The following is a 22784-nucleotide window of genomic DNA, read 5'->3' on the forward strand; positions in this document are numbered from 1 at the left end:
TAAAAGTTAAATTTCATTTATTTTGCGACGAGTAACAAAGAAGTTCTACAATTACTAATGATTTCATTGTTTTTGACGGCTTGCATATTTGCTCGTATATAATGTAGTATGCTGAAGGAAACTGAAGAACGCGGAAACCACGTGTCCGAGTGGTCAATTACTCCCACATGCAACCACTGTGGATCCTGAGCCGGTAGAAGCAAGTGATTTTATCAATACGCTTCCAGTATAAATAAGATGACTGTATTCTTAGACCTAACAGAATATTTGTATATTTGTTTTTCCCCCTTTGTTATTCATCTTATACATGATACTAGATAAAAAGTTTGTAACTTAATTCCAACATTATGTGTAAAAATCATATGGGGATCCCTTTGGACCTGCAATAATGAATGAAATTATCCTTGTATTTGATACTTTCGGGGCAGTTTCAGTGGACGATAAATTCATGGTTTAGATTTTTTGTTTAATGTAAATTTGCTAACCTGAGAGTTCAAAGGTGTAATCATATTAGCGACCTTTATATATTTTAAGATTCTATGCGTACATTTTGTGCGAGTATGAATTAATTATACCGTGATAATAATGATCCCAAAATTTAGTATAAGGTGTGTATTTTGCATTTTTTTTTTTTTTTTTGCTCTCTTATCTAATTTTCTTTCCCGAATCTTTAGATGTTTTGATGATAAGCTAAAACCAAATATCGCTGTATTAATTTATCAAAGATATTAATGATTGACTTAACCTGAAATTGCGATCAAAATCAATTGGATGGTCAAACGTTTTATGATGATAAAACTCATCGAAAGGATTTTTATTGGGTTTCGCAAATTAATATCTACATTTAGTTTTTCACTTCCATTTACATATAATAGAGAATATGATACTAACTATAAAACCACGATACTAGTATGCTTTCCGGTTTCATCCATTATCTTTCGCGACCAGAAAATATTTGAGGATATGGTTGGTTACTGTCCTATTAAATGATTGGCTTATTCATAGTCATGTGTAAATACAATCAAAATTAGGAGGGAAACAATTGTTCAAAATGTTAAAGGATGGTTTGCAGGGCATTTTGCAATCTTTGATAGTAAGTCAATTATTTTATTTAATGTTAAGATAGTTTTGAAGAATGTATAGTAAATCTTTCTAATTTGAACATTTTTGATCAAATGATTGTTTCTGTCCTATCGCATTGTCGTAATTAGATGCAAATACTTTCCAGGAGAGGGACTATTTCAATACTTTTGCAATTGCTTAAACAAATCCAAAGTATATACATACAAATGCAGTGCATTAAGATATCAATAACTAGGTTTGTGTATTTAATATTCTCATGTAAACTCTGTGTATAGAAGGCTATTGAAATGTATTAGTAGAGAAAAAAGACGTCATTTTGGAAAAATTATCATCGGCATACATTTTTAAAGTTGTATTGACTTAACAACTTAGTACGACGTGAGTTCATACACTTTATAATTTCTACACATCGTTTACGATGATAACTTAAAACTATTTTAAAAACATTATATACAGCTGCGGACTACAGGCTAAGTTTCGATTCATGACACTAGTACTCAATAAAGGTTAGGAAGTTTATATATCTTATAATAGATGTTAAATTTCATAGGCGCTACACTATCTCGAGGTATTCACACGTTTTACGATTATTGAAGGTGTTTTTATCTCAACAATAAGGTCTCCTGATTTGACTTTGCACTTGAAACCCACAATCAATGTTGTTGTATTTATTTTAGAGATAATATAATCATACGATGAATTGTGAAGAGCAGGGGTCATAGAATTCACAATTCGCATTCCGTAGCAGCCTAAAGTGCTACATATTAGGATTCGTGAAAATTGCATGATTCACAAAAATTCAAAATGTCAAACTGACGACAGACGCGATGCGACATAATATTAAAATAACTCGAGCATCGTGAGTGACTTAAAAACCTAATTAACCATTGTGATTTTTAACAGCGTGTCCACATGAGATATATATTTCATTTTTGAAAATACATGACAGCATGAACTGCGGCGCTGTACGTCGCCATACTCCATACCGCGCCTCTAGAAAAGTATGCGTTGCTGTGCATGTCCTCATATATTTTCAAAAATGATTTTTATATTTACATTTTCTTTCATTTATATCGGAATATTCCAAGCCGACAAGATTGTCGTACAATATTTATAAATATTCGTACACACATTGTTCACATCCATAAGGAAATAGCTATCATTTCAATGGGGCAAATATATCGCAAAGATATCGATGGTAAAATCATTGAAATAATGAATGCCACACAAAGCAGGTATAGCTGAAAACCTCTTTAAAACTGTCTCCGTATATGTACTCCAGAAATTCCACATGCAATTCTTTAAGTGTTGTACAATTGGTAGGTAGATTTTGTACAAATTGTGATTCATCAAGTCCGATTTTTGTACAGTCAAACCAAATTGATAAATGTTTTGTGCAAAATCATAACGTATAGTATACGCCGCATGAATCTGAATAGCTGACTTCTTAGAAGTTTTGAAATAAGGATTGTTACAGAATGTGTCTCTTTATCTGGTCCGCTCTTATATATATATCATTTTTATGACTTTATGATTGTGATCGATAACGATCGGTGATTTCAAAACAAAGACATATCAAGAGAACATAACATAGTTCTGTTCTCAGAAAATGAACTTAAAAGCAATTTCTATACCAATCAAAGGAGCATGTCCTCAACATATGCATATGCTGTTAACCAAATCGAAAAGAAAAGTCTTGTGGAGGTAGACATTGAGATTGACATGATGTATTGCCATCCTAAGCTGCTATCATTAGTTGGTTCAGAAATTGATAAGTCGATATATTTTGCTTCTTATTGCACTCATGTGTTCCCATAGCTGTTTGACAAGTTCATTGAATGCATGGCTCTTTCAAATGATTTTATGAAATTGGCTAGCAATCATAAATCTCTTTTCTTCTATAAGAAACAACAACAGACAAGTATGATACTTGATACCATGATTATGGAATGACGTGATTCACCATAAATGTGTCTTGTTTTTACTGGAATGAAGAACATAATTTAACAAGCTGTGAATGCATAACAACGAAAGTTGTTTGTAATGGGTAGCTACATCAAACAAGACACTTCAGACCACTGTCTATTGTTTGGAGCCTCGTTATCGATGTAGTGTGAGAGTGATCTTCATTTTGTACTATTCTAATTTATTTTGAGGTATCAAACCCCGAAATTCAATCATAAACAGATATAATAGGAAGCAATGAAAGTTCTGGGTAGAGAAAAGGTCAAGGTCGGTTGCAATTTTTTGAAACATTCATCAGTGTCCAACTCCATGTCTGAAAAACAAAAGTCGATTTGTTAGTATTTTATGAAATCTGAAAATAACAAAATTGATTTTTTAACATGTTTGGATATTTACCCTTACCCCTATCAACCTTGATGATGCGCTATAAGGAAATTGAGTGTATTTATGATAATAGTCCAAAAGAACTCATTCCCATCGTCAGCCCTAGAAAGCTGTTGCGCTGTATGTAGAAGTTGAGTTAACTGCTCTCGTGATAAACCTCGCTGCTGCTGCTGATGCCCTTTATGGCCTTATGAACAAAAAGATATGTCATCTAGCAATACATAAGAAAGATACACAAGGAACTAAGATAAACCAATACATAATGATAATAGTTTTCAAAAAAAAATGTTGTATGCACCTTTCTGATGAGACATTTCTGAAACTTATTACTATCAATAGCAATACCAAAAATGGATACAAGTTGTCCAGAGTAGACGTTATTTATATACAATTACAAACGAGTTATTTCCGGGTGTTGTTTGTTTTTTGTAAAATGTGTTTCCTTTGTCAAGAATAATATCTCTGACGTCAGTTACTCCTGGTCATGATAAAAGCAGTCCGATTTTGTTGTATTGCACGTGCCCCGTCCAGTGCGGGACCTGTCACTCTCCAGTTCTCTGGTTAGGCAGTACAGTAGTTCGCGTGTTTTACCTATGTTGTTGTTTGTGTTAGTGTTATTAAGATCGGGTTGAATTTCCGAGTTGTGAAGTTGGTTTCTTTGTCAGTAATGGTGCTGCAGCTTGTCATTGGGAAGTCCGATGGGGTTGTTGTGTTTCTGAGTTGTGCAGTTGGTTTCTTTGTCAGTAATGGTGCTGCAGCTTGTCATTGGGAAGTCCGATGGGGTTGTTGTGTTTCTGAGTTGTGCAGTTGGTTTCTTTGCCAATAATGAAGGTGCAGTTTGAGCACTGTTCGTTTTCGTTCTTGTTGATATTTCCATTCTAACTAAGCTGATGTTATTATTGATTTTGCTGGTTTTAGGTTAGCTTCATTTGATTGTACAGTAGTTACTATGCTTTTGGGATGTGTTAGTGTCATTAGGGAAGTCAGATCGGGTTGTGTTTCCGAGTTGTGAAGTTGCTTTTTGTCAATAATGGCACTGCAGTTTCTGTTGTGTCATCAGAGTACCTACATATAGATCGGATTGTAGTGTTTGTGAGTTGTGAAGTTATTTTGTTTTTGCCAATAAACGTGCTGCAACTTAGGGACTGGTGTTTTATCGTTCTTGTCGATATTTCCATTCTAATTACGTTGCTATGGTTATTGATTTGAGATAGTCCAAATAGCGGGATATTACCTTGCATGTACGTATATGCATGTGTGTATGATATATATTTTCCTTTTATTAGAATCCATAATATTTTTTTCTGTGTATTAGTATCCAAAACGGTAGTCCTGTCTCCGACCACCGATCCGTAATATGTCCAGTTATATTTTACCGCGATTACCAGCCAGTGAATGGCCCAGTGATGTTCCCCGACCAAAGACTCGTGAATGGTCAAATACTATTCCCCGACCACCGACCCGTTAATAGTCCAGTTTTTCTATGGTCCAGTATAATTTTCTGCGATTACTGACCCGTGAATAGTCCGTAAATTATTCAGCGACTTGAATGACCCTGAAGATAATATTTAACATAAACACTGTAGGAAAATCAAGTCTTAAACCTCTATGATTCTAAACCAGACCTTTAACTTGAAAACATACTTTTATAAACATGATTTGTGGTGCGAAGGTTACCACAATTCATGATGTTAGAGGTTTCATGAGCGACAGCGATATGCCGTAAATACCCTGCCTGAAATTCACTCGACTAATAAAAAAAATGGTTGCCATATGTTAATCAATCAGTATAATGAGGGGGTTGCATGGTGTTAAAACTAGTTTTCAAAGATAACCAACTTACATATTAACAAATGCTGCTTTAAACCTTGCTATCTAAGCAGCCTGTGCGGCTATTATACATGTAGTTTAATTACCGTCAACCAAACGAAACATTTTGTAAATATGAAACATGTATGTACTTTATCTGATTAAGGTAGCGTATCCCCTTTATAGTTTTGTGTATACTTGATCTGTAGAGCAAGTGTTTACAACGAATACAATGATATACCATCAGCCAAACAACTCTTAAATGTATTCACGACACGAACAATTGTCCTGACTGTATATTTTCCATCGCAGAATCTAATTTCTCAAATTAAAACCCTATAGTGAACAAGTCATTAATTATTATCCAAACACTTCATGAACTAAATAAACATTGGATTTCTTTAAATGTAAAACTGTGCTGGCGTGTCATATTTGTCTTATCTTTAATTCATTTCGTTGTGTAGATTTCTTTGTTTGATGTGTACATGCATTGTAACCTACATTACGAGAGGAGAGTATTATCGTTATAGTTATGCTGGTGAATTCGTACATTTGTCATATGGCGTTTATAAACTTTAATGCAAAATGTTGGTGACGCATAACATTTTCAAAAGTTGCAAAAACGCCTACACTTCATTACAGATTGTTTTATTCAACTTTTCATGTAAATCCAATTACGGTAAAAAAAAAAAAGAATAGTATTTTTACAAAGACACGGAGAGTCTTTATTTTGATTCTACCTACAAATCTGATAATCCAGTGCAGCAATTTAGCGAAGTTAGTTTCCTTAGGAACTATTGAAATTATTATTAATTTTATTGGGGTCTTTTTTAATTTTTTCGATCTTGTCTTTGTTTTCGGTTTTTTCATCCCTTCGTTCTAGAAAACACATATTTCTCCGTAGTTCATAAGGTGTGGCTGCCATTAATTTTCATTGATTTTTAAAAAGTCAGTTCGAGAAATTAGTAAAAATATGAAAACAGAGTCCCAAGGCGCACTAGCATAGCTTTCGACTTAAGTTTTCTAACTACTAGACTTTGCGAGGATGCATGTGTCTTGAAGAGTATATACCATTACAACGGCTAGGAATGTATTGGATATCGACGGATTTTTCTAACGATTACGAGGCGCAACGAATTTAACCTGATGAATATTGTGGTATACACCGAAGTTATGAAAATATTAACTTAAGTATGTTCACCAACTATCAAATCAGTGGTAGTAAGAACAGAAACAATCTTCATTAGATAATGTACTTTTCTGTCAAGTTTTTTCGGGCTTTACTATTACAGTTAAAAAATACTGTTGGACAAATTGAAAACAATAGAAAATACAGGTTGAAAATGTGCATGCAATGTAACATGTAGAAAATGGCTAAAACGTATAATAAGATACTTAAAACGTAAATTGCTACATTTTTAATGTTTTTATTGGACATTTGTTAAGACAAACCCATTTAATTAAAAAACTATAGTTTAAATTTACTAAAAAAAAACCCATACATTTTGACATCAATAACTGTTTTGTGTTGTAATGATTGACAAAAGAAAGAAATCTTTTCAAGATGAAATTTTCTACAATGTGGTCGTAATTGTAAGTCATCACATACGACCATTGTACAGCTGAAAACTGGCTCGGTTAGAAAACGGGCATGTTTTCACTGGGACACTGTCCAGCTTTGTTCATTTTACACATTTGTTTCTCTTTCACGTTCATGAAAAAACATGTTGCTATTGAGGGTGTACCTGATTTATTCCGTACAACATGCTTAAAATATGTACAGTTGCAATGAAATTCAAATTACTGGTACATGTAGACTTAAGTATTGGTTTGTAATATACATACATGCATACTTTGAAACAAAATTTTGCAAACAATTTCAAACTTGATTTCTTCATACAAATACAAGTCTCTACATCTTTATTTGATATTCAATAATTCAAAACGACGGTCATTAGAAGCGTAATATACGTTTGAATGGATTTAAAATGTGATTGCTGTGTGCGTCAATTTTCAATGTGTTTAAAGCGTTTTTAAATGCATTAAAATGTGAATGCGGGTTATGCCCCGACTGTTATGACCCGAGTTGATCTCAGCTAACAGATTCAGAACGGCTCAGGAAATGGAAACTGGCTGCTTACAAGTCTTTACATTTCCTGTTTTTGTTATGTACATTTTTCTGAAATATAGAAAAACATGTCAACTGCAGTTCATCATGCAAAAAGTTGCATGTACTTTTGAATTTATTTTCTTACATAGGGCAATTATGATACAAAGTTTTTTATTTTCTATCACACTGTTTAGTGACTTTTAATATTGGCATTTGATAAATGCTCATAAACAAAGTGATTTGATTTGCTTATCATTTGGCAAAAACAAAACAATGTAGAGTTAACTCTGGTAGAAATACCTATTTACAGTTTGTTTTGTATAAACTGTCTGATATGATGGTAAAAGAATGAATATAATAAAACTGATTTTGTTTCGATCTATGCATTTTTAACAGCTTCGTAAAAGATTTTGTTTTTTAAAAATACAATTATAGAAACATAAGCTCTAGATCTGAATTTTTTTTCGTTGTAAAATATAAGTGTTGTATGTAGATTGCATCATATTCATTGATGGAAAGTTTAAGATTTTATCAAAATGAAGAATTCCTTTCTATTGAATATTTAGCTTTATGTGAAATCATTTCTTGTACGGAAATACACCAATGTAATTTTGCTTCATCCAGAGTCTCTAAATAATATTTTTAACACAATTTTTATGTAACGAAAGTTTGTAAACCTTATTTTTTTCTCTCATTGATATAGTAAATCACGAATTTACAACAAACATTTTCGACACCAAAACAACAGCTAATACATCACTTTAGTATATGATTTTTGGCGTGGTATCACATATTTCCTGATAACATACAAGAGACATAAATCGATAGTTTAATATTAGTTTTATATTGCACAACAGGGTACAGCTCTTTACTGGGAAATATCTAAGTTGTTACTGTATTGTGAAATGCAATTAATTAATATTAGCATGATTTTCGATTAGTAAATAAATTGTGCACAATGTTATGGAAATTCAAGAGTCCGTCTTTGCAAAACAGCAAACGGAAGGAGGAGGGGTATCTATCGGTACATCATCATCATCATCATCATTCTCATCCCCCTGACCAAAAACTTTGCACTTCTTTCCGGGTGTTGTTTGTTTTTGTAAAATTTGTTTCCTTTGTCAAGCATGACATCTCTGACGTCAGTTATCCCTGATCATGATAAAAGAAGCCTTTATTTCGTTGTACTGTGCAGTGTTCCGTTCAGTGCGGGACCTGTCACTCTCCAGTTCTCTGGTTTAAGGTTAGCTTAGTTTGGTTGTACAGTAGTTGCTGTGTTTTTGAGCCGTGTTAATGTTTGTGTTTGTGTTAGTAGCGTAGATAGATCAGGCTATAGTGCTTCTGAGTTGTGAAATTGGGTTTTGTCAGTAATAGTTGTGCAGTTTGAGGACTGAACTTTATCGTTCTTGTCGATATTTCTAATTATGTTGCTATGATTATTGAATATAGATGCTCCAAATAGCAAGACATTACCTTGTTTGTACGTCTATGCATGTATGCATGTCTTTATGATATATGTATATATTTTTCCTTTATTTCTATCCATATTTTTTTCAGAATATAAGTATCCATATCGAAGACGTGTCTCTGACTACCGACCCGTGAATGGTCCAGTAATGTTTTTCGCGATTACTGATCCGTGCATGGGTCAGTAATTTTCTGCGACAACCGAGCAGCGAATGGTGCAGTAAAGCTGTTCGCGAGTATCGATCCGTGAATGTTCCAGTAAATTATTCAGGTCCAGTAGATAATGCAGCTAATGATAATAATCAGACTTAAACTTCGCAGCAGAATCAAATCCTCATTCCCTATGATTTTAAAATAGGTCTTTAATCTAAAAAACAAACTCCTCTGAAAATATAAACATGCTTTGTGGTGCGAAAATAAAGAAAAGTCCTGATTTTAGGGGTTTCATCAGCAACAGCGATGATCCGGAAACATAATACACTTCAATATTGAAAAAAATCGCTGCCACATGTCAATCAACGCCACATGTCAATCAATTTGTATGACGAGGGTTTTTCATGTTGTTACACCTAGTTTCAAATTAGAATTCATATTGTTTTCATAAATAACCAACTTACATATTAACAAATGTTGCTCTAAATTTTTCTCTACAAATAAGAGTTTGCGTCTTGTATGCTTTAATTACCGTCACCAACACCTAACATTTTGTAAATATAAAACCTGCGTGTAATTTATCTGATTAAGAAAGAGTCTCCAGTTCATAGTTTTGTTTATACATGTATTTGTAGAATGAGTATCGTCAACGAATATCATGACGAATCATCAGCAAATCTACTATTAACATGTATTCACGAAATGAACAATTGTCCTGACTATGAATTTTCATCCAAAATATAATTTCTGATTAAAAAGTTATAGTTAACAAGTCCTTAATTCTTATTCAAACACTTCATGAACTAAAGTGAAATTAGATTCATTTGAATGTAAAACTGTGATGGCGTGTCAAAATTGTCTACTATTTGGCTTCGTTGTCTAGTTTTTTTTTTAATTTGCTGTGTACATGCATTATGACCTGCAGTGCGGAAGGAGAGTATTATCATTATTGTTATGCTGGTAAATTTGCACAGTTGTCACATTGTGTTTAAACTTTAATGCAAATTATCGGTGCGGCATAACAATTTCACGATTTGCAGAAACGCCTGCGACATTTCGTTACAGATCGTTTTATTCAACTTACCGATTACGGTAAGAAAAAGAAGGCGTGGTATTTTGTTTTACAATGTCACGGAATGTCTTTTTATTTTATTCTACAAATCTAAGATTCTAATGTAACAATTTAGTGAGGCTAGTTTCATGCATTGACGAGATTTTGTACAGTTGCTTTGACTATAAATCAGAGATAATTGATGAAAGATTAAAATTTATATTTCTGATATTAGAATTGTCAGAACCTCTTTGCATGTGTAAACATTATCTAATGATTATATACATTCATATGTATGACGAATAAATACGGATAAATCGCAAGGTTGAGTCAAAAGTAAAATAATGGGTTTAATAAGGCAGTTGTTAAAGGCGCAATATATGACCATCTAGTTTTATGTAATATTCAATATATTAAGAAAAACAGTCGTTAAAAATACTCTCAAATGGATTCCGTTTAGTTCCAAAAGAATGGCAATGTGACTACTGCTTGCATCAAATATAAAAAGGATGTTTTTCAATATGTCTTAACGTTTTAAACCTATTTAAAAATTAAGGGTTATGCCGAGAACGTATAACCCCAGCTGATCTCAGCTGACAGATTCAGAACGTCTCAGGAAATGGAAACCGACAGGTTACAAGTCTTTGCATTTCCTTTTTTTTTTCTCAATGTACGTTTCTGAAATGTGGAAAAAAACCATGTCACATGCAGTTCATCATGTACAAAGTTATATGTATTTTGGAATATTATTTACATAGGGCAGTTGTAGTATATGTTATTTTTCCATTACACTGTTCAGTGAATCTATTGTTGGAATATTCTAGTCCCATCGTTTTGCCAGTCGGTGGCTAAGTATATTTGTTCATTATATGGGGTGTAGTTATGTCAGGTAGACTGGTTGTTATGTGTATTTTGAATCGTTTTTTTTTTTTACATAGAACAGTTGTACAGTTTGTTCTTTTCTATTTCACCTTTTCAGTGATTTCTATTGTTGGCTATTTAATAAATGCACGTAAGCAATATGATTTGAAGAGCTTTTATTCTTTTTGTAAAAATAAGAGCATGAATCAAGGAAGAGACTTGGTAGATAGACGTTATCACAGTTTATGTTGTAAACTGTATGAGATGATGTTATCAAAATGAATATGATATGAATGTATTAACGAAATGAACAATTGTCTCATGTATTGTCATCTGAAAATATAATTTCTAATTAAAAACCGAAAACTTAAAACTCGTTAATTATTCTCCAAACATTACATGAACTAGAGTGAAATTAGATTTGTTGAAATGTAAAACAATGTTAGCGTGTCATATTTGGCTCATCTTTTGGTTTTGTTGTCTAGTGTTCTTTGTTTGATGTGCACATGTCTTATCACCTCCATTATGAAAGGATAGTCGTATCATTATAGTTATGCTGGTGAATTCGCACAGTTGTCACATGGCGTTTAAACTTTAATCCAAATGTCGATGCGGCATAACAATTTCACAATTTGCAGCAAAACCTGCGACATTTCATTACAGTTCAATTTATTAAACTTTTTGTATGAATCCGATTAACGTAAGAAAAAGAAGGCGTGGCATTTTGTTTTACAATGTCACGGAGTGTCTTTATTTTGTTTTTATCCTACAAATCTGAGATTTCAATGCAACAATTTAGTGAGGCTATTTTCATGCATTGACGAGACTTTGTACAGTTGCTTTGACTATAGTTGAGAGATAACTGATGACAGGTTAAATTTACATTTCTGATATTAAACTTTTAGAACCTCTTTGTATCGATACAAGTCGTCTAATAATTATATACATTCATCCGGATACCGAACACAAACGGATGAAGCAAGGTCGAGTCCATAGTAAAATAATGGATTTAATAAGGCAGTCGTTAATGGCGCAAGATATTTCCATCTAAGATTTTGTAATATTTAATATATTAAGAAAACAAGTCGTTAAAGGTGCAAGATACTCTTCATAGTATTCCGTCTAGTTTCAAAAGAATTACAATATAACTACTGTTTGCGTCGAATATCAAAAGGACATTTTTCAATGTTTTTAAATCATTAAAGTTGTTTAAAAATAAGGGTTATGCCGAGAACGTATGACCCCAGCTGAACTCAGCTGACAGATTTACAACATCCCAGGAAATGGAAATTGACTGCTTACAAGTCTTTACATTTCCTGTTTTTGTTATGTACATTTCTGGAATGTAGAAAAACATGTCAACTGCAGTTCCTCATGTAAAAATCTGTATGTAGGTTTTGGTATATTTTTTTTACATTGAGCAGTTGTAGTATATGCTATTTTTCCACTACACTGTTCAGTGAGTCTATTGTTAGCATATTCTAGTCCCAGCGTTTTGCCTGTCTATGGCTGATTATAATTTTTTGTCATTATATGTGGTGTAGTTATGTCAGGTAGACTGGTAGTTGCGTGTATTTTTACATTTTTTTTTTTACAAGGACAGTTACACACATTCTTATTTTCTATTTCATCGTTCAGTTATTTCTAGTGTTGGCGTTTTAATAAATGCTTTGAAACAATATAATTTGAATAACTTTTATTCTTTGGCAAAAAAGAACAAAACAAATCTGAGAAGACTTGCTAGAACTACGTTATTACAGTTTATGTTGTAAACTGTATGAGGGAATGATATAAAATGAATATGATATGAATGGTTTTCTTTCGGTCAATATATTCTTTAACAGCTTTGTGAAAGAAATTTTCAAGATCAATCAATTAAAGAATTATTAGCACTACATCTGAATTTTTTAATTTGTTGTAAAATATTGTGCATATTTATCATGGAACTTTTGTATATTACTTGAATCTTGATAAGATTTTGTTAAAATAAGTACTTCCTTTCTATTGAATATTTTAGCATTATACGAAATATAAACCATACTCATTATATGTGGTGTAGTTATGACTGTCATTGGCATATTAAATTACAAGTTTACAACAAACGTTTTGACACCAAACGAAAGCTAATATATCACTTTAGTATATGATTTTGGGCGTGGTATCACAAATTTCATGATTGCGTGAATAAAACATAAAGCGATGGTTTGATATTCGCTTTTATATTACACAATAGGGTACATCTCTTTACTACGAAATTCCAGTCGTGTTATAGCTAATTTGTTACTGTATTGTGAAATGTTTCAATATCAGCGTGATTTTAGATCTGTAAATCAATTGCACATATAGTCACGGAGATTCAGACTGTTCATCTTTACAAAACATCCAACGGAAAGAGGAGGGGTTGTCTACTGTTACATCTTCCTCATCATTTTCCTCCCATTGACCACATAATTTAGAATTACTTTCCGGGTGTTGTTTGTTTTTGTAAAATGTGTTTCCTTTTTCAAGAATGACATCTCTGACGTCAGTTATCCCTGATCATGATAAAAGCAGCCCGATTTCGTTGTTCTGTACAGTGTTCCGTTCAGTGCGGGACCTGTCACTCTCTAGCTCTCTGGTTTATGGTTAGCTTAGTTTGATTGTACAGTAGCTGGTTTGTTTTGAGCTGTGTTGGTGTTTCTGTTAGTGTTATTAGCGTAGTTAGATCAGGCTGTAGTATTTCTGAGTTCTGAAGTTGAATTTTTGTCAGTAAAGGTGGTGCTGGTTGGGTACTGCTTTTTATCGTTCTTGTTGATGTTTCCGTTCGTACTAAGTTACAGTGGTTATCAATATCGCTGGCTTAAGGTTAGCTTGGTGAGGTTTTACCGTAGTTGTGGTGTTTTTGAGCCGTGTTTATGTTTATGCTAGTGTTATTCGGGTAGTTAGATCAGGCTGTAGTGTTTCTGAGTTGTGAAGTTGGGGTTGTTTGTCAATAAAGGTGGTGCACTTTGGAGACTGTTCGTTTTCGTTGTCGTCGATGTTTCCATTCTAACTACGTTGCTATGAGTATTGCTTTTAGACGCTCCAAATAACAAGATATTACCTTGCATGTACGTCTATGCATGTGTGTATGTGTTTATCATATATATTTTCCTTCTATTTGTATCCATGATATTTTTTCGGTATCCGAATTGTAGTGGTGTCTCCGACCACCGACTGCGAATAGTTCGTGCTGTTTTCGCGATTACTGACCCGTGAATGCTTCAGTATTTTTTCCGCGACAAATAAACCGTGACTGCTGCAGTAAATTGTTCAGGTCCAGCAGACAATGCAACTAATGACAAAACTTTCTGACTTGAACATTGCAGCTGAATAAAATCTGCATTGCTTTGACTATAGTTCAGATATATTTGATGAAAGATTGAAAGTCACATGTTTGTGTTATTCGGGTAGTTAGATCAGGCTGTAGTGTTTCTGAGTTGTGAAGTTGGGGTTGTTTGTCAGTAAAGGTGTTGCAGTTTGGAGACTTCTCGTTTTCGTTGTCGTCGATTTTTCCATTCTAACTACGTTGTTATTTTTATTGCTTTTAAACGCTCCAAATAACAAGATATTACCTTGCATGTACGTCTATGCATGTGTTTATGATATATATATATATATACATATATATATATATATATATATATATATATATATATATTCCTTTTATTTGTATCATACTTTTTCAGTATATCGGTATCCAAATCGTAGGTGTGTATTTGACAACCGACCCGTGAATTGTCCAGTACTGTTTTCGCGATTACTGACCCGTGAATGCTTCAGTATTTTTCCGCGACAAATAAACCGTGAATGGTGCAGTAAATTATTCAGATTCAGCAGATAATGCAACTAATGACAATATTTCTGACTTGAACATTGCAGGGGAATCAAATCTTCATTTCTGACTATAGTACAGATATATTTGATGAAAGATTGAAATTCACATTTCTGATATTAGAATTGTCAAAGCCTATTTGCATGGGTAAACATCGTCTAATAATTATATACATTCATCTGTATACAGAACACATACGAATGAAGCAAGGTCGAGTCCATAGTAAAAGAATGGGTTTGATAAGACAGTCGTTACTGGCGCAAGATATGTCCATCGGATTTTTGGTAATATTTAATATATTAAGAAAAGCAGTCGTTAAAGGCGAAAGATTCTCTTAATTCGATACTGTATAGTTACAAAAGAACTACAATGTAACTACTGTTTGCGTCGAATATCAAAAGGAATTTTTTTCAATCTTTTTAACGTTTTAAAACCGTTTAAAAATAAGGGTTATGTCGAGAACGGTTGACCTCAGCTGAAGTCTGCTAACGGATTCAGAACGTCTCAGGAAATAGCAATTAACTACTTACAAGTCTTTACATTTCCTGGGGTTTTTTTAAATGTAGATTTCTGAAATGTAGAAAAACATATCAACTGCTGTTCATCATGTAAAAAATTGTAGGTTTTGGTATATTTTTGTTTTACATAGAACAGTTGTAGTATTTAGTATTTTTCCATTTCACTGTTCAGTGATTATATTGTTAGAATATTCTAGTCCCATGGTTTTTGCCAGTCTGTGGCTATTTTTTCCCCATTCTATGGGGTGTAGTTATGTCATGTAGACTGGTATTTGTGTGTGTTTTCTTATAATCATTTTTACATAGGACATTTGCAAAGTTTTTTTTTTTTTTATTTCAGTGGTCAGTGATTTCAATTGTTGGCATTTTAGTAAATGCTCTTAAACTTGAATGACTTTTATTCTACGGCAAAAAAAAAAAAAAAAAAGCAAAGTAGGAAGACTTTATCACAATTTATATTGTAAAATGTATGAGATGATGATATAAAAATGAATATGAAATGAATGTTATTTTTTCAATCAATGTATTTTCCAGCAACTTTGTAAAAATAGGTGAATCAATTAAGGAAATATTAGCAGTAGATCTAAAAATAAAAATCAATTTGTTGTAAAATATTGTGCACAACAAAGTACAGCTATTTATCGCGAAATTCCAATCGTGTCATAGTTAAGTTGGTACTGCATTTTGAAATGGTTTTAATATCAGCGTGATTCTAGATCTGTAAATTAATTGTACACATTGTCCCGGAGATTCAGACTGTTCATCTTTACAAAACAGCCAACGGAAAGGGGGAGGGGTTTCCACTGGTATATCATCATCATCATTATCATTTCAACCCCCTGACCACTAACTTTGTAGTTATTTCCGGGTGTTGTTTGTTTTTGTAAAATATGTCTCCTTTGTCAAGAATTACATCTCTGACGTCAGTTAGCCCTGATCATGATAAAAGCAGCCCGATTTCGTTGTACTATACAGTGTTTCGTTCAGTGCAGGACCTGTCACTCTCCAGTTCTCTGGTTTATGGTTAGCTAGGTCAGGTTGTACAGTAGTTGCTGTGTTTGTGAGTTGTGTTGATGTTTGTATTTGTGTTATTAGCGTAGTTAGATCAGGTTGTGGTGTTTCTGAGCTGTGAAGTTGTGGTTTTTTGGTCAGTAAAGATGTTGTAGTTTGAAGAGTCTTCCTTTTCGTTGTTGTAGATTTTTTTCTTTCTAACTACGTTGTTATGATTATTGCTTTTAGACGCTCCAAATAACAAGATATTATATTGCATGTACGTCTGTGCATGTGTGTAAATGTTCATGATATATATTTTCCTTTTATTTGTATCCATATTTTTTCAGTATATCGGTATCCATATCGTAGGCGTGTCTTTGACCACTGACTCGTGAATAGTCCGTACTGTTTTCGCGATTACTGACCCGTGAATGCTTCAGTATTTTTCTGCGACAAATAAACCGTGAATAGTGCAATAAATTATTAAGGTCCAGCAGATAATGCAACTAATGACAATATTTCTGACTTGAACATTACAGGGGAATCAAATCTTCATTTCATTGACTATAGTACAGATATATTTGATGAAAGATTGAAATTCACATTTTATCAAAGCCTCTTTGCATTGGTAAACATCGTCTAATAATTATATACATTCATCCGTATACCGAACATATACGGATGAAGTGAGGTCGAGACTATAGTGAAACAATTGGCTTAATAAGACAGCCGTTAATTGCTCAATATATTCCCATCTATTTTTTTAATATTTAGTATATTAAGAAAAGCAGTCGTTAAAGGCGTAAGATTCTCTTAATTGGAATATATCTAGTTTCAAAAGAATGGCAATGAAACTACTGTTTGCGTCAAATATAAAAAGATATTTTTTTCAATCTGTTTAACGTTTTAAAGCTATTTAAAAAATAAGGGTCAAGAACGTATTACCCCAGTTGAACTAAGCTGACAGATTTACAACATCTCAGGAAATGGAAATTGACTGCTTACAAGTCTTTGCATTTCCTGTTTTTGTTCTGTACATTTCTGGAATGTAGAAAACATATCAACTGCAGTTCATCATTTAAATCGTTGTATGCAGGTTTTGATATATATTTTTTTGTTTTACATATGACAGTTGTAAAGTATGTAAAACGTATACGGTACCAATTTTGATGCACCAGATGCGCATTTCAACAAATAATGTCTCTTCAGTGATGCTCAACCGAAATGTTTGAAATCCGAAATGTTATTTTCCATTACACTGTTCAGTGATTCTATGTATAGCTTATTCTTGTCCCATCATTTTGCCAGTCTGTGGCAAACTATATTTTTTTCCCCATTATATGGGGTGTAGTTATGTCATGTAGACTGGTAGTAGCATGTATTTTTTAGTTTTTTTTAAACAAGTTTGTTAGTTTGTAATACACCGTTTAGTGGTTTTTATTGTTGGAATCTTATTAAATCCTCTTAACTAACATAAAATGAATTCCTCTTACCCTCTGGAAAAAACAAAACAGAGTATACTTTGGTAGAAAGGTTTGATCACAGTTTGTTTTGTACAAAGCGTCTGAGATGTTGGTATAAATATGGATATGATAAGAACGTTTTTTGTTTCGATTTAATGCCCTTTTCAAAATCGTTTTTTTTTTAAACGAGTTAATGAAATATTAGCCCTAAAACATTAACATTTTATTTTGTTGTAAATTGTGTTATTATGATAGTTTTGTATGAAAGGGGAAGATTGCGAACAGTTATCAATTTTATAACTCCTATAAGGAATACATATGCCTTCATTTCTGAAAATGTTTTCTTCACCCCAAGATGTTACATTTACTATAGACAGTGTTAGGTATAGAAATGGATGTCTCTATACAGTTATTCGATGATGTATACATATACAATGGTGTTCTGACAATTCCAAACTTGACCATAATCATTGATAACATTAAAACTAAGTTGAAGATATAAAAACTTTTATTTCTTCAAAACTTGAGCATTACTTGTTTAAATGCAAAAATATCTTGTACAAGGAATTGCATTCTTTAAGATGATACATGTATAATTGATTTAATTATACGGTAATGATAAGTAATTAACACACTTGTCTAGAAAACAATCATAAACTAAATGTGGAATAACTTAAGCGGAACATGAAATCGAAACACATCAAATTACTCTATGTCTTATATCCCACGCATAATACGTCAATAAATTCAAATGATGGCGGTCACGGAACGTTACCGTTTCTTATTCAAATTTTAATACATTGTATTATATGACGGGTTTCATTACATTGTGCACTTTTCTCCGATAACCTATCTGTCTTTCTGTTCAATAAATGCTGTCGGAGGGAGGATAATAGAACAGATAAAAGCCGAAATATACTTTTCGTGGAACAAACATTGCTTTTTTTAAAGACTAAAAACAGTAAACATTTTATGTCATGCAATTAACCAATAATCCGTATAAATATCTAGAAATCTCATTACTTAATATACAAGAACATCAGTTTCAAAATGTGTATCAGGTTCCGTAAGGATTGCGGACTAAGCAAACTTTTGGATTTTGTCGTTGCGTCACCGAAGAAAAATATTTTTCCCCATGTCATCTAATGTTCTTTAGTCGCAGTCCTTCAAATTTCGGATATCTATGATATGCATATTTTCTCCCGACGGAAATCGCATAGAGACATGTGTATTACTCCGTGAGTAAGTCGGACGTACAACACAATACTGCGAGTTTCTCGTCTACTTATGACAGGATGACATTTCGGTTCTTGTATTGCAATAGTATGCTGACTTCAGTAATATATTAAATTGAAACTGAAATTTTTGGTTACGTGTTGAATATTTATTTTCAACATACAATGTGTGTTCACAATGATTTTAATTCTGTGGACATTTAATTGCTGATCCCTAGGTATTTAATATAAAAAGGCTACATGTGTACATATACATGTATATGGATACAATCATCAATACAACATATGTATATCAATTCCATAAGAGTTTTTGGTCAAATAGCTATTAATACAGAAGTGGGACGCGCTGAATACAATTGTATGTTGTACCTACATGTATATAATAACAAATGCAAGAAGTTAAGAACTAAAATACACATGTATCATCATGCAATAAAAAAGCCTTTATCTTCAGCTGAACCTTAGGAGGTGAACATGTACATGCATTTCACAGGAACTGAACCCAGATATTTACAACATTTGAACTTCCTGTTATTTTTTGTACACGTAGAATAGTGTGCACCGGAAACAATAAACAACTACCGACAACTTTTAGTTTTAATATCCTATCATTTTCCATGTAAATAGAGAATTGGATTACAAATCAAGTATATTTTGAACTCAGTACGTAAGACGATTTGAAATTGACTTTCTTTATAGCTGAATATTTTGCAGCTATCTCAGCAAAAGAAGAAACCATGGCACAATAATAAACCTTAAGTTTACAAAGAAGACTATAGGGTGATTCATTACATATATACTTGGTTAATTAGTTCACATAAATTTTGTGAAATATTTTAGTTAAGGGAGATATTCATGTGAAGCAAGATTAAGAGGATACTGTAGTAACTCTATAAGTCCAATGTTGATTTAAGCCTTCGTAATGTGAGTCATGTTTTCCGGTGTCAGCTATACATGGAATTTTTTCACCACATTCCTATACTAACATTTCCAAAGTCCTTGCCTTTGATATATTTACCCAATCAAATGATAGTCATATCCTCATAAATGTGAACAATGCGCGAATCCATTTTTATCAAGATCGTAAGATTAATTTAACGGCTCGGAATTTGGACAAACATGGAAATAAAACGTAAATCTGAAATGTAAAATTCATTCCTGAGGGCTGAACAGCAACACTTAACACCAGCATACTTTTCATGAAGAGCACTATACTGACGTGAAATGTTGTTCCAAATCGATCTTTTCAACAATGTTTGGTTCTGATTAAGGGTGAACGTATGCACGAGTAACAAGAAGATATTTTCATGTTTTTCTGTATTATCACTTATTTCATTTTGAAATATTTTGTATCATATTTAGAGAGAGGTGATTGGGCTTCTGTGACACACATGGTACCTCAGCTGACAGACGATTGGTCAACCTTGGGAATTCTCAGGTATTAGCAGTCCACTGTGTTGAAGTCATGGCATTTCCTGATTTGATCATGTAAATTTTAGGCACATTTCCAACCATTGTGCTTCACGTAATAACGTGTAATTTTACTTCAGGAATGATAATGATTATCATATGAATGTTTATATTTTTGTAATGTATTCTTTATGAATTTTATGAAATAAATAAAAAAGAAATGAAAAATCCGCCTTTTTGTTGCTTGTCAGCATATACATCAGGAGAGCGTACATAAAATATAATTGAATGTCCTAATACTCACTATGATAACGAACAGTAACTTATTCATGATGGTTAATAACGCCCATATCATATCTGATCTTACTGTATTAAGGAAACAAAATTTTCAATTTAATTTCATTTTCATGCCGTTCTCTCTGCAAAGAATATGACCCGTATAATAATTTGAATATCTAACTATTTGGAAGGAAACTTTGCTTCTGAATCATCTATATAAAAAGTGCACATGTATGTACAACTTCTAAGTACAGCATTGTGTTATCTACGGAGAGATGCATAAATACATGTCTTCAAAACTGCCTGATTCCCCTACAAACAAGTTTTGATGTAAAGATGCACAGCTGTGTATATGTATCAGTTTCCAACCAGTAAATTCAAAACGTGTTGCAGGACATTATCTATTTCATTGTTGATTGTTTATTCGATATATATACGTATACATACCAATATATGTACATACCAAGGATAACCCATGGAAGCCAGAAAACTTATTTCCAATGGGGTCGTCTGATGCACGGATGTTGGCGATAGGGGGTCATTATATTAACTGATTAAATATGTTATGCATCTCTCAATAATAAATAATTTGTAGGAATCACATTCATCTTTGATATACGCTCAATGTATTTGAAAAAAAAATACAAAAGTGGTATTTTCACGAATCGGTGATAAAAGAAATGTTTCTTCTCTAGCGACAAAGTGCATGTAATGGTGAGAAACTTTGTAAATCCTTTGTCACGAATGAAGTTTGAAAATAAAGAATGCAATTCGAACCACACATGTTAAGTTAGCAAATATGACCATTAACTATTGTCTAGCTTTTATTGATACGGTATAAATACTATAACATTTGATAATAAGTTTCGGTCGTCGCCGGAAACAAAGCAGGTTTCATTATTTTGCATCCTTAGCTACAAGGAGGGACTTGTCGTTGGAATGGATGCGACGTGTATAATTCTCGTCTGTTGATTGGTTGCAAGTAAAACGACACTTCCCGTAAAGAAAACCAATAGAAATGACATACGAATACTGCGCTTCCCGTTGTGGGTGTAGCTACCTAATCACAACACGGCATGGCATGTACATCATTCGCTCAAATGATTATGACAAAATAAGATTAGGGAGAAAAAATGATGTAAAGTAACCTTACATAAAGCAGATTGTAATTAGTCGGTCCCGTTGATGAAAAATAAAACAAACAATCGTATTTATCCATAATTATTTTAATTTTGTAGGTACCTATTTCCTATTTTCTAGGTATCTAATATCACATTCATTTATGTGTACATATGTCTCGTTTCAATCGCCAATGTAACATGCCAGTTATTTTTGTCAAACGTGCTGGATAATATACAGTACCTAGATGTATATTATAACATTTACAATATCAACTGATTTTTAAAGAAAAAAAATCGAGTTATCTGTAATTTGATAGCGCTAAGTCCGTTATATCGACGCCATATTAGGTATATTCAATGCGTATCTTTTGTAAGATTAAGTGAGTTCAATTTGTTGGCAATTTTCTGGAAAGTCCGAGTTTTACCATGACATTAAAACATCGTTTAAACTTCACTCATATATAAAACGCTTGGCTTTAACAAATAATAAAGAACTTAGAGTATATATACGAGAGCACGTGTACACAAATAAAACACAATTACAGTTTCATGCCTCTCATATCGTTGAATATATTGCAAATATCTATAACACGTGTTTTTATTCAATGTATCAAATTAATATGTGGAACAGTTTTCTGTTCTGAATAAGGTTAATATATGTATATTAAGTAATAATAAAATAGTTTCATGTTTTCCAGTATCATCACTAATTTCCTTTATTATCTTGTACCATGTTTAGAAAGAAAGATGATTTGGGCATATGCAACACATGTGGCGCATCAGCTGACAGATAATTGGTTAACCGTGGGACTTCTCAGGAAATAGCAATCCACTGTGTAGACGTCGTGACATTTCCTTTCCTTTTTTATCATGTAAATTTTAAGCATAGTTTGAATCATTGCGCTACATGCAATTACGTGTAATTTCAATTCAGGATGTGATAATAATTATCATATGAATGTTTTCATTTTTGTAATGCATTTTTATCAATTTTATGAAGAAAAAATACAAATAAAAGACAATCAAAAA

General features: G+C 32.8%; 2 long non-coding RNA genes across 2 annotated transcripts; one reads left to right on the top strand and one right to left on the bottom strand.

Moving 5' to 3' along the window:
• LOC130053344 (uncharacterized) lies at window positions 1-22784 on the top strand. The gene is made up of 3 exons (XR_008801907.1): window positions 1-1093; window positions 20308-20383; window positions 22495-22784. It is a non-coding gene; the product is annotated as an uncharacterized LOC130053344 (long non-coding RNA).
• Window positions 3209-3790, bottom strand: LOC130053343 (uncharacterized). Its single transcript, XR_008801906.1, has 3 exons — window positions 3731-3790; window positions 3451-3619; window positions 3209-3361 (listed from the first exon to the last, which is right to left on the bottom strand). It is a non-coding gene; the product is annotated as an uncharacterized LOC130053343 (long non-coding RNA).

The sequence above is a fragment of the Ostrea edulis genome, chromosome 3, assembly GCF_947568905.1.
Source record: "Ostrea edulis chromosome 3, xbOstEdul1.1, whole genome shotgun sequence".
Taxonomy (NCBI): Eukaryota; Metazoa; Mollusca; class Bivalvia; order Ostreida; family Ostreidae; genus Ostrea; species Ostrea edulis.